A 14,224-nucleotide genomic window follows, 5' to 3' on the forward strand; every position below is an offset into this window, starting at 1 on the left:
CTGGCCTTCTCAGTCATCAGCTCATAAGGAGAATAAGGAACTGGTATACGCTTCCTGCGGGTGACGAACTTCAACATTTGACTATAGACTAAATACCTCCCGAGACAATCGCTGAACTTGATCGTTTAGTGCTTCAGCGCTGGGCATACCTGTCTGCTCCAACATTTTTCCTTCCTCTGCTTTCTCTTTTTTGCCCATTTTTTTTTTCCCGTTTCCGCATGCAAGGTAGGCTCTAGCCAGTACTAGGCTAGCCAGGTTAACTTTCCTGCCTTCCTTCTATATCCTTCCCTCTTTCCTTATTTCGGACGCACGCATTATGGAGCGTGTCGCAGAGATGTGCCGCGTTTTGGGGGAGGCGGATATTTCGCTTAATGAGGCACCTAATGCTCTCGCATTAAAAATGGAAACCGGTGACGTCAAGCTCAAGTGGGCCGAAGAGTTTGCCTGAGCAGAAACCGCGAGTGTTCTTTAACGTTCAAGTACTTCAATGTTTTACAATGCACATTTAAAGGAGCCATGAAGAGAAAATGCAAATTGGTTTTATTCGAAAGATTTCGTGTTTTATAGTGCCCCCAGCGCTTGTCCGGATACAAACGGTGCTTTATTCACTGAGAAATTAAACAATTTAGGTTAAAATTTTTATTTTCCCGCTCAATCACGCGTTTTCGTGGTCCCAAATGACATCACAGGAACCGACCGCTCTGCAGCCTAGAGTACCTTCATTCACGCATCCGCCGTACAGGATTGAGACACGTATAAGCTGGCGCCGCCATTTTTGGCTGCTCGCTCGCCGCCGAAGCAAGTCATTGTGTCAAAACCGCGCTAAAATTATCGCCGCAACGCGGTTTACTGAAGAAGTTTGAATCATATTGTCTGTTTCGCGTTGCTAGGTCACGTGGGAAACGAAAAGAATAACGCGTTGAGCCCGTTGGCCCAATTGCGGCGGCACGGGACCGTTCAAAGGTTGTCTCCACCCTGTACAGCGGTGTTGGTTTGTTCCCGCGTTTCTTTACGTTCCGTAACCTAGATGGCGCCACCATACCGTGGCAAGCGTTTGGTTTGTTTTTGCCCGCATTTAAACCTGGCATGTTTTTGTTCTGGGAGAAAATATTCGTTCCCTGAAAAAGTGCTCGCTCGACAAATGGGGTCACGTAAGACACCGTTGCTTGCGTCAATCGGCCAGTGTCGTCTGAGACAACCCCAAGCCCCGTAGTGCTGTGCAGCTAAACCAAGCATGTTGTGCGCAGTACGAACAGCAGAACGCATCAGTACTTCTATGTTTACATGTGCTCTCGTAACTTCCACTGTTTGTCCCATCATTCTTATTGCTTTGTAAAGAATGTGCCCTAAATTTAAGCGCAAATCGCTCGTTCGTCTAGTTTGTAAGCTCTACCTAATTTGCGTCTGCTTCTGCCAGCCTCCGCCAATCGCAGAGCTTAGCTCATGTGACATCATAGGTTCTGTTGCGGGAAATGAGCTGGTGGGTCGCATGACCATTCCCGTTTTTCCTAATTATGTAGCTTATTTGAGCGAAGTTTACGTTAAAAGTGGTGACAGTATGATTCTAACGAGACAATCTTTTGAATGAACCAAACTTGTGTTTTCTCTTCATGGCTCCTTTAAAATTCAAGTACGCATGCTTCTGTGTAAATACGTACTTTATTTATTTATTTATTTATTTATTTATTTATTTATTTATTTATTTATTTAGAAAAAAACGTTACTGGCTCCAAGTAGAGCGACGGGTAAGGGGGCTATGCAAAGAAAAGGAAATTGGGGGCATGTAGCCAACACACGGAAAGAGGAAACATAAACAAGATTATCAGAACATCATTATACATTTTTAATGTAAAAGTAATCTTCAAAATTCATGAACAATCAAATCAAGAGCAAAATTCAAGGAAGGAACAAACACAGATACATAGGTGTAGTCATTTAGTATGCGGGAGGTACAAAAAAAAAACAATTAGCTCTTGTGCGGGCGTGTTTCCTGGTTTCCTGGTTTGTTTCCTGTTTTATGGTTTCCTGGTTTCCTGGTTGTTTCCTGGTTTGTGCGCGTGATTATTTTAGAAACTCGAGTGGTCCTTGCATGCGCAATTGCACCCTTTCAGATCTTGACCGTTATTGAACAGCAAATCGACATAACTGTATGTATACACGAGAGCGGCAACTCTTTAAATTCAACCAAATGCTTCCCAGGGACATAAAATTTGTTGGTGCAGCAGACCTCCGGCTTTTCTCATTAAGCAGAGCAGCTTCCGTGTGATTCGAAGGGTTATTACATTTCTTTATTTTATGCCAACTGCGACGACCACCCGCAGGGCGGGGGACCTCTTGTTTCCGCAAATGCAGGCCCAGTGTCGTTGCCATTCAAACACCAAGATCACAGTTTCGCATCTTATCTGCAACTTTCCGTGCGCTACCATCGTTGAACAAAAGGTCATTAGTCAAGTTTTCAAGGGAGCCTGAGCTTTTGCTTTTGGTAGTCTCTGAAGGGGGATATATTGAAAGAGCCTCTCGGGAGTGCACTCGGTGCTGATTGATTTCCTTGCAATAGCCCTCATTGCTGTCATTTGTGCAAGTGATAATGGCAGATATTTCTCGAGAGGCGTAATTAGAAACGCATTAGCTGATTGGACTATCGGTTGTTGCTACACACGGCGAATTATGTGGAGCTGACCTTTTCTACGCGAACGGGTCTTCTCTGACTACTTGTGATTTTAATGTCCGAAGCATTAGTGGGATAACTATTACGGCGGTGGCACTGAAGAGGTCGCTTTATAGATGTCGCCACCTACGTGCTGCTCAGGAAAATCAGAGCGCAAAAATGCAGGGATTGTTGTGAAGCACTATCTGAGGGGGAGAGTTTCTGTTAATGCACAAGTATTACTTTGCTTGGTACGTGGAAGATCCGGCGTCCCTGGATCACAGAAGTCGCACAATATGACCAACGGCTTAGCGAAAAAAATACCATAACGTTAATTGATTCGAAAAAGAAAAAAATCCCCTTCCACTCGGTGAGCAAGGATGACCTGCGAATCTGGAGGCAGTCCACGGAGTGCAAGAGACAAAACAGGTTTGTTTGCTATTTGCTATTGAGCATATTTTCTAGCCAATCAACTGAATGAAACTGGAAACGACCCGAGCTCTGTTCTAGCGGACAAACATGGAGTAAGATGCCTACGACAGCTCCCGCGTCGTAGCTATCTTACTGCTTGGGTAACGCACCAACCCAATCCGCTCAACCACTGAGGACGCAGTATAGGTCGCCTTGGGCCGCTTGGCGTCCACGTTTAAACCTCCCACCAACACAACGTACATGTCACCAGTAAGGGCATGAAACCTATAGCAGCGCGTGCACGACCTCGCCTCCCTTCACACCCAAGCCGTGCACGCGTAAACCAGCAACCAGTTATGTGCGCGGGCTTAGAAGTGAAAACACTGTGAAAAAATGTCGCTCCGAAAGTCCTTTAAGCCGAACAACTAACTCTGGCTCAATTCGGCATTCCAAGCGGGCGAGGTGCTGTTCATCCGGGAGGAATTCGTAGCTACTCGACAAGCTGGAATTTGGTGCGCAGACGGCGGTGGCAGCGGCTTTTCTTTGATTTCACACCAATTCGCGCTTCCGTTCGGGCCTCGAGCTTTATTTAGAGGGAAAACATGTGCATATCCCTCCCCTGTCGTAGGCATCTTACTGTTTGTGTAATACTCCAACTCAGACTCAAACCGATCGGTTGTGGAGGGCAGTTGACAGGGTGCATTGAGCCATGAGACCTCAACGTATAAATCTCTCACTAGAACAACTGGCATGTCATCGGTAGCGGCATGAAGACCAGCTGAACGTGAACGCCCCCCTCCTTGCACTCCCAACCCGTGCACGCATAAACCAGCAACTTGTGATGGGCACATACACAAGTGTGACTTACACCGGCGAAAATGTCTCTCGAGAAGCCTTTCAAGCGGAAGAAGAATTATGGGCTCACACCGGCGTTCTAACCGGCCACGTTCCTTTTCAACCGGGAAGGAATTGCAGCAATGGGAGCGGCTACATGTTTGGCGGAGGTGCTTTTAGGTTGCTTTTAAGCCCATTCGCACATCTGTTTATTCTCCGTGATCATCTGATAACAGCACTACCGCCGCTGTCAGCCCATTGCGCAACTTGTGAAAGAGGCATCGGGGGTGGCGAGTGGAATAACAGTTCTGAAAGAGGGGTCGGCGGTGGCCAGGAGCGGCGCGCAGTAAAGCTGGTTCAAAGAATGAAAACTAGGGCTTAGACATTTAGTGCTTCGCAGCAAAAGATAGGTGAATATAGATCCGGGTGGGTTTCGAACCAGGGACCTCCGGTATGCACGACCAGCACGCGTCCACAACACCACCACAGCTTGGCGTTTTTTTATTATTGCAGCCCACCTCGGCGTCTCACATGCTTCGTGGCATTCATAGAAAGGTGTGTAATGACTGACATGTACTAAGGACATGCTTGTGAAAGGAGTAAAAATTGGGCGAGTGGGAACGTAAATGTCCTCTGCCTGGCTAAGCTAACGCAGGTGTCCGTCCAGCCATAGTGACGCAGAGATGAAAAAATTGGCCGCGTATCTGCTCCTTTGCTATCCCGCTCACCTCTCATGCTGTTCCGGTTCCGTCACGCTCATCCCACGGTAGACACACTAAAGGTTTGCTCAAGGCGATTTGTATTTACCGCGTTCCACAGCCACAGGCAAGGTTCCTAGATTCCAGCGCTGCAGTACGGCGGAGACGCGCGTGAATGACTTCAAGGTTTATAGAACCGCGTTGCCGCGCTACACGCGCGTTCCAAGCAAAACGTGAAACCTAGCTAGTGGAACCTTTCGTTGCTGTTGCCGCGTGATTTCTCATATGCCGCCAGGAGGTGGCGCGGGCAACAGCAGACGGAGGTTTTCTGAAGTAGATGTAGAATATTATTTGCTGTCGAAAAACCAAGCATCTGGGAATTTTTCAATAAAGGAATACTGTAAATATCCCTTGTGTACTAATTTCCTGTCTTATATTTGCGTAATGTCTTGTTCTTGTTCAACTACGTTGACAAGTATGAACATATAAACCAGGCTCAGACATTTACATTTGGCTGTGAGTATATGAAACTATTGCGCAGTAACCATTTTACTTTGGCCCAATGGCTGAATCCAGTTACAGACAGACAGACGGACAGACAGACAGACAGACAGACAAACAAACCAAAATTTCTAGGTTTAAGTAGCCCAAGAAAGATTATCGTTTTTAAAAGGCGCTAAAGGAAAAGGGGGAAGGTGCACCAAGGTAATGCGTTGGGCCGGCGACTTGAAACGTGTGCGGAGAAATGAACTGAGGCCTACATGAGTAATTAAGCATGCTGATTGCAGTAGTAGCAACTAAGAAAGTATCGAAGTACAGCCTCGCAAATTTTTAACAATATAGAGGGAGCGACGACCGACCGGCATGTCAGCGCCTTATCAGGGTGCTCAGCAGCGAAATAGGCAAGAGTACGCGCACGCGCATACGGCTATCTGCAGCATGAATGCCGTCTGCTACGTTGTTTCCTTGAGAGTGATACAGCCCCTGCCACTGCATCTGAATGACTTTGTGCCCCACGCTGCTTAGCTACCTTTGGCTGTAGCGAAACGGCCTTGCAAGATAAGAAAAACAGGGGGTATGTTGCCCTGAGAAGAACAGCAGCGGAGCAGACGACGCTCCCACAACAGATAGTTCTATGCGCGTGCGCGCACGCTCGCCTATTTTGCCGGTGAAAACCCTGATAAGGCGCTGCCATGCCGATCGGTCGTCGCTCCCGCTGTATTATTAAAAATTTGGGAGGCTGTACGTCTCCCCTTGCAAGTCATCTTTGCTTAGCGATGGGATGACAGGTGCGTGCCGAAGGGCACTAATCGGGAAAAGAAGAAATATTCGTAAAATGAAAATCATAACGGTAATACAGCATTTACTCGATCTTACGCCCGCATTTTTCTGCTAAAAGTAGCCTTTAAATTTGTGGGCGCGTTACAATCGGGCTCAAAACCGAAATCGGCTTCAAAACGGCCACAGAATTGCCATGTACACAAACTACTCACAGAATCCACCTTAATTCCATCAAAAACCATTCGTCAGCCTCATGTTATTAAATTTTGGTGCACGCATTCTTCAATGGGCATGCCTTAGCCAGCTGTTGCACGTACTTCTGTTGATGCAACTAGCACCTCGCTTCATTCGTTCTGGCTATGAAGAAATACCACTGTAAAGCGTCCATGAAGCAGAAGGCCATTTTACTTGCCGCCAGCGAGGGCCATCCCGGCGACATGAGTGCGGTATAGACGTAAAGAAAGAAGAACCATATTATGTATGGCTTCACGGGCCCAGAGCACGGATGTGTTCAACAACTACAAGGCTCCCGGGTGCAATTCATAAATTGGCAGCGAATTAACCAACACCCCGTCACGTCTACAATTATGACAGTCCGAGGCATTTGAAATTGTGAACACTTTCAATATTCCCCGCCCCAGTTGGGTAAGCAATTTTAAGAAGCACAGGGGATTTCTGTTACAACAGTTGCGCGCATCATATAAAATGTGTTCTTCCAGGCTGCAGAATAGGCGTCAAATATTTTTTTTCGAATAAAGGTCTGAACAATTATTCTCTTTTTAACCGCCAACTTTATTTGTGCTGTCCCAGTTCAATCTTAAAATACACTATCTATTATTACAATAGAATATTATCAGTAGAGCATGTTTTTGGGCTAGTTGGCGTTGCATTTTATGACAAAAATGGCTGCGGATTAGCACAGCTAACCCCCTGTATATGCAACGAGAAAGCTTGGCTTAGCCCGGTTAAGTTGGTTTCACTTGGTTAACCTTTGATTTAGCTGCAATTATTATGCAATTCGTCCAAAGCCTGCCTTTGTCTATGGCTGTGTTGTCGCTTCTGGCGTTTTCCGAGCCGAACTGCTCGCGTTTCTTAGTCTCCTACGCTAGCATGGCGGGCTTGTAATTCCCCAACCTTTCCAGTGAAGCAGCTGGCCGGGTGATATGCGCGTGGTGGTCACATGGCGCTTGCCGACGACGGCTCGCTGCCTCCGGCTCCCGCGGAACGCTCAGAGAAGACGGTCTGAGCTCGCTCTCATCCATAGCCATGCTCGCATGTGCGCCGCGAGCCACGTGGTCAAGTGGCGCCCACCTGCAGAGAGCGCATGCGCCAAGCCGGCAGCGGCGGCGGCGAGCGAGCGGGGCCGTCGGCGGAGCTCGACCCGGCGAGTCACGTGATGCTGCCAAGGATACGGCGCAGGTGCGGTCGAATGGAGGTCAAAATTCTTACTACAGCGAAACCGCTCGACAAGAGTTGGAAATCCTTGCTCGAAACACTGTGCGTCAAAAACGAGACTATGACGGGAGAGAGGAAAGGGCGAGAGACAAATCGATCACTGTATGCACGTTTCTTTTATATCTTCCTACTTGCTTTGTACGCAGATGACGTAACTTTATGGACTACCACAGGATCCATCGGAGACCAGCAAGAAGCCCTTCAAACAGCTGTTGATTACACATGCAGGTACTTACAGGAGCGCGGTCTTACATGCGCACCAGAAAAATCGGCCCTCCTTACCCTTCAACAACGCACAAAGGACAGAAGAATCTCCCCAGTACCAGACCCTGAAGTCCATATTCAAAACATTCCCATTCCAACTGTTACCCACTTGCGCATACTCGGACTCACCATCCCACAGGACGGATCGGGCTCCCATACAATCCTACAACTTCAACGCACCATGACTCAGATAACCCAATTAATTCGCCGTATCACGCACAAACGAACCGGACTGAAAGAACCAGACCTCATCCGACTCATTCAAGCCGTGCTTATCAGCCGTGTTACGTACGGTACGCCTTACCTGTCCCTCAAGCCAGCCGAACGGCGAAAGCTAAATATTCTTATCCGACAAACATACAAGACGGCCCTCGGACTTCCTACATGCACATCGAACGCCAAGCTGTTGCAACTGAGTTTACACAACACCTGGGAAGAAAGGACGCCTTATCTTCTACAAGGACGGTGCAAACGCGGTGCGATTTCCAACGCATACAGAAACAGACCGTTCGCGAGCACTTTAGGCAGCTGTGGCGACCAGTACATCAACCAGTCGTGACGAAGGGCCTGAAAAGAGCCGAAGCCTGTCTGCTCCACCGCGTAAGAACAGACTCAGCCCGTACACCAGCTTGGCTACATAAAATCAACATTGTTTCATCCCCTTTGTGCCCCTCGTGCAGTGTGACTGGTGACATTGATCACTTCATTATGAACTGCTCCAAAACCAACCCTGAGCGGACGAACTTTTTTCGTGATCTCCAGAAGTTAGGAGTGCCCCATGCTACATCAGAGGACATTATTTTTCCTAGGGACCACTGGATTGTGCGAAGAGAGGTGTCTCATCTCCTACTCGGATTCTTGCAGTCCACAGGACTAAGTGAGGTGTGGTGACATAGCGGGTCTGTTATTTTAGGACTAAGTGATGTGTTATGACTTTGAGAGATTTGATATGGTATTGGGGACGATTAGGCGGAGCAATTGCCGGCAGCTATGCAAGGCTAAGTCCGCCTTATTCAACAATACTTACTACTACTACTACTACTACAACGCACTTCACAACTCCAACGGCTCCAACTTACTAATGCTGGACGTGCGACCCTAGTGGGCCTTGGATATTCACCGCCTCCGGTCTCCAGATGCAGAATACGTGTTCCACTGTCTATACGGAAACACATCCGCGTTACCCCAATTCCTAGAAATATGCATCCTACTTATCACGTTGGAAGACGAAGGGCCCGCGCCAACTATCTTCAGGCACAATTTCAAAATCAAAAGGAGGTGCTGTACACAGATGCCTCTCCCTACGTCACCAAAAACGCCTATGCGATTTCAGTTGTAAATAATACACCTCAGACCGTAGCCACAGCCACTGTCCTCACCACGGACACCGCCATTGCAGAGGAAGCAGCAATAGCCGTGGCAGCCACCACAACACAGAGCGACTACATTACGATACTGACCGATTCTCAAGAGGCTTGCCGCAACTTCCTGCGAGGCACTCTCTCCCCATCAACCCTCAATATTGTCAAAACCAAAACTCACCAACCTGACCTCTGCATTATCTGGGCACCAAGTCATTCAGGCGTAGTCGGCAATGAAGCGGCGCATACCGCGGCTCGAGAAGCAGTACACCGGGCCATTGCGGACAGCCACAACCCTATGCCAGCCACCCCCACTAACTATACGCCCCAACCCCTGCTAACATACAACGACATCCTCTCTCACTACCGACTATCCCGCCAACAGTTTCCTCCCCCACATAAGCAACTGACCAAAGAGGAAGGAGTTATACTTCGCCAGCTCCAAACTAACACCTTTCCCCACAACACGCTCTGGCACAAAATATTCCCCACCCAATTCTCCCCTCAGTGCATCTTCTGCCCAACATTAGGAACACTATACCACATAGTGTGGGAATGCCCGAACATCCCAGACCTCCCTCCCAACCCCAACCCTACCCCTTCACAGTGGGCGGCGGCGCTGACCAGCTCCGACCCCTGCTCCCAGCTTCGGCTGGTGAATAGGGCCCGGAAGGCCGGCTACAGCCAGGGAGTCCTGGACTGAGGACACCCCTCACTGGTCCGGAGTGACTGCACTCAACGGATGGAACAAATAAAGTTTTTTTCCTCCTCCTCCTCCTCCTCCTCCTCCTCCTCCTCCTACTTGCCTGAAGCTACCCGAAGGACGCACAAAAGCACGAGTATGACAGAACAATTAAGCCTCTTTTCTAACCGGCTGCAACGACGCTTTCCTAACCCCTCCCGCTCAATTAAAATTCTCTCTCTCTTTCTCTCCCTCAACTTTTTTTTCGGTCTTGGCTCGGGAACCTCGCGGAACTTTGTTACCTTAGCGACGAAAGTACACTTTTGGCGCTGGTACATGCAGACCCTCTTCCTTGAGGAACCTTGAACAACTTAGAGCTGGTACTATAAGGCACTCTTACTAGTAAAAAAAAAAAGAAGCAGAATAAAGATGTTACGTATTGGAACGAGGGTGTGTACTGCGAACGCAAGACAGGCGCGTAAACGGTAGAAAAGACGGAAAAAGAGAAGGAGGGGTGGCGGGCAGGAGATGCGGCACACGGTGCATCCGTACTGTGCAGCCCTTCAACTCGTAAAGCTATCTGAAAAGCACCGAAGGGCGCAAGCCGAAAGCGAAGTCGAGACCCCGAAAAAACGAAGTGGCCTCGCGACCCCTTCCGGCATCGCTCGGTGCACTCCGAGATGGAGGCATAAAAGTATTTCCCTCGTCTGCTCAGAACAGAACTGCGGACTCTTCACATTCACATTTAGAATCAGCCGAGACGGCGATCCCCGGCATCTTTTGCGCGCGCCTCTGCCTCGGTGCCATTTTTCCCAATTCACTCTCTATCTCGCTCTGCTTCTACCGTAGGAGAAAGATAACTGTTTTGAATGTTGGGTATTTTTTTGTGGATGTGGCCGGTTTTAAACGGTTTCCTTTTCTTATGTAACTTGTTACCTCTTTGGTTTCCTCGGTACACTTGCTTGAGCAGACTTACGCGTAGGCGACATGGTCGACGCTATTTTTTCTTGAAGCTCGGTCAGTGCAATTTGCGCCTTCCGTATATGGTCACGACTGCCTGGAACGACCACGCGTGCTAATTATTAGATGGCAAGGTCCTCGGAGGCGTTGCCAAATCACCCCCCTACCCAGCGACCCATGTCCGACGCTGGCTAGTCAGTGAGCGGAAGCGGTTTTTCCGGTTAGGTAAAATCAAGACAGGCTTATCAGTTGTAGTGGTTGTAGTTGCAAAACGACACCAGCGAGGATTGCTGTACTGGATGGGAGCAGTCTGTCTTGATTTTTACCCAGCCGGCCAAACCGCTTCCGCTCACTGACTGGCCAGCGTCAGTGACGCTGGCCAGTCAGTGAGCGGAAGCGGTTTGGCCGGCTGGGTAAAAATCAAGACAGACTGCTCCCATCCAGTACAGCAATCCTCGCTGGTGACGTTTTGAAACTGCAACTGATCAGTCTGTCTTGATTTTACCCAGCCGGGTAGGGGGGTGATTTGGCAACGCCTCCGAGGACCCTGCCTGTTAGTTTCTCCCAAAAAAACTGGCACAGCGGCCCCAAGAACAATGGGCCGCGAGCGAAGTTAACCGTGTAAACAACGCGGATAATCCTGGTAACGTGCACACTATACAACTCCCACCATCGGCCTAGAAACAAATCAAACGACAAAAACTCTGCGGAGAACTTAGATATGATTGCGTGCTTTGAAGAAAAGCATTATGGCTTTCCCTGGAGATAGATGCCTATTGAATACCAGTTTGCTGATGCATTGGGCTTGCGTCTCTTTCTTCGGTTTAGTTTCTTCGTCTTCCGTTGAGAATTACTTTGTCAGGCCGAACTAGCGACACTTCACGCGACAGCTTCCCCAGAATAATAGTTATCTGTGGATGTCCGGCGCCTGTTCTACTCACGCACCGTCAGGTTCATCTGCCAGGTGGTATTGCGTCATTTGGCCACACGCACTAGGCTGATTCTTGTTCCGTCGCTTGCACTGTGCTGGATCGCGTGGTGGTAACGCAATTGGCTCCTACTCTGGAAACCCGTGTTAGATTCCCATACCAACTCAGCCCTGTTTTATGTTGCGCTCCTGAGCACGAGGTTCCCGGACACGGCGGCCGCTTTTCTGATGGAGGCGAAAAGCAAAAACGCCCGTGTGTACGGGATTTCGGCGCACGTTAAAGATCCCCAGGTGGTCAAAATTAATCCGGAGCCCTCCACTACAGCGTGCCTCATCACCTGCGTTGCGTCGGCGCGTTAAACCTTTCAATCAAGCTCTGCTTTATATACTCTTTAGAGCGGTGGCCATCTTTAGATATTTATATTTAGATAGCCATTTACAGATATTTCTCCAAAACGCTCTTTCCGTTCTCAACTTTTGTGACATCACAAATCGTTCCACCCAAAAGCGTATGGGGCGTCGATACCCGCTTTCACGTTTCTGACGTTTTCTTCATTAATAAACAACTACTAGTCGCGTGAGTTTTGTATTTAGATTTCCGGTACCGTAATCTGTCAATACCGGCCAACGTGTTTTTACCCATTAGTGTCCCTTTAAAAAGTGGAACAAGTTGTCTCAAGTGCAAGTGTGCTCTAAAATAGAAGATTTGTTTATGTCAAAGCTGTAAGCCCCCTGTTGGAGCGCCTTCGAGCAATGCGGGGAAAACTCTAAATAAATAAATAAATAAATAAATAAATAAATAAATAAATATAACTCCAATAACTAAAAACCGAAGAATTCCTTCTGAAATTACTTAATTTAGCCTGGGTTCGTTGTCAAATAGCCGCTATTTTGTTTCCTTCTCCTAAGGTGTAGCACACCAGGGCAATGGCTCGGCCAACAGCATCGCCTTCAACAGCAAACTTATCCCCCCCCCCCTCTCTCTCCTCTCTCTCTCTCTCTCTCTCTCTCTCTCTCTCTCTCTCTCTCTCTCTCTCTCTCTCTCTCTCTCTCTCTCTCTCTCTCTCTCTCTCTCTCTCTCTCTCTCTCTCTCTCTCTCTCTTTCCCCTTCCCACGCAATTATTAGAAATTGCTAAGCGCTCGACTGCAAAATAAGGCCCAAATAGAGAACGAGTTTGTCCATTCACATTAATATGATATCATTGTGACCCTCACTTTTAGAAACATTTGTAAACTCCGCCATTCTAGCGGGCGCTGTTCCCCTGCCCTGATTTGCAAACTGTAATCCCCAAATGGCAACCACAACCCTTTCATTGGGCGCGTACGCTCCACTGGCGTTTTCTGCTTGCTCAGGCATTCACTGATGCTGCTCAGTCGTTTGCGCCGTGTCGCGGGGTTTCTCATTTATCACCGGGTTAGACCGTTGCACCTTTCCGGCAGGCTGCGAGCAGAACCCACGCTGGCACAACAAATCACACTTGTGCTCATACTTCTTCGCTCCCTCTATCATCGTTAGCTGCTGCTGCCGCCGTTGACGCCAACGGAGACCTTTCGCATTCAGTCGATTCAAAGCGGGTTCTCCTAGCCGTACACAACTCCTCCGTGCATATAAACCAGGGCACCGCTAGCCGGTGTGCTCCGCGCTGAGCTGCAATAATAGGAGCGTTGCCAACAATTAAAAAAAAACTGAGAAAAGAAAACTAGGACACAGCCGACAGTTGCACCGATCTAAGTGTCGATGTCGAAAATATTAGCTATGCTGACATCAGTACTGCCAAAATCGTCGCCAAGCGAGGAAAACATCGATGGACCCAACTACAAACCACGGTGTTTTTGGTATGGCTGAAGCTATGTCTGTGTCAAATTGTACGACTAATGTAAGAACCAGAAATTACAAATGCATAATTCATGTGCCCACATCCCTATTATTTGCAGCCGCGCAAGTTACGTTTGAACGCGTTAAGACAAAGCGTTACATCCGCAGGATTCAAGATGCGCAGGCGAGACAGAGAAGCTCAAGATAAGGATTGTCACTTTAGATTTCAGCGCTAGACGGGTATAAAACTACCAGATCGTCTTTGGAAGAATTCATCAATGCTGATTATCAAGCGTATAAAGAGTGTTAGAGGGAAAGGCTTAATTCAGTAAAGCAAACGGGTTAACGGCTTCCGCAAGAAGCACTGTCATGCTGTTATTAGCAAAAAAAAAAGAAAAAGATCAGGGCGGAATTCCTCTATGCGGCCATGCTGCATATGAAGGATGTTGTATAAAAATTTACCAAAATCAAGTCACCAGTGGGATGGGTATGGTAATAGGTGAATATGTTTTCGAATAAGAACGGCCATTTGGACAGCTACAAGTAAAGTGTTTAGCGGGGGGGGGGGGGGGGGGGCATGAAAATGCGCTGCTTTAAGTGAACATACTCAGCCGGCATAGCGTCCGCGCGTACGCCTTTTGATTGGTGATTTTCCAGCACACAATATTACTTGCATCGCTTAACAAACGCTTTCTGGCTCTGGTGCGCCGGCTGAAGCGTGACGGCGTATAAGCTCTCGCTCACGCCCTAAGCACGGTATCACCATTCTCAGCGTAAACGATGGCGAATTTGTGAGCGAATTTAAGAAAACACCTAGCTTCAACTTTCCCGAGATATGTAAATGACAGAGACGAAGGGAGGAGAGGATATAATGCGTACAGACGAGC

This window comes from Haemaphysalis longicornis, unplaced genomic scaffold (assembly GCF_048455015.1).
Source record: "Haemaphysalis longicornis isolate Haplotype H1 unplaced genomic scaffold, Haemaphysalis longicornis Haplotype H1 scaffold_64, whole genome shotgun sequence".
In the NCBI taxonomy this organism is placed as follows: Eukaryota; Metazoa; Arthropoda; class Arachnida; order Ixodida; family Ixodidae; genus Haemaphysalis; species Haemaphysalis longicornis.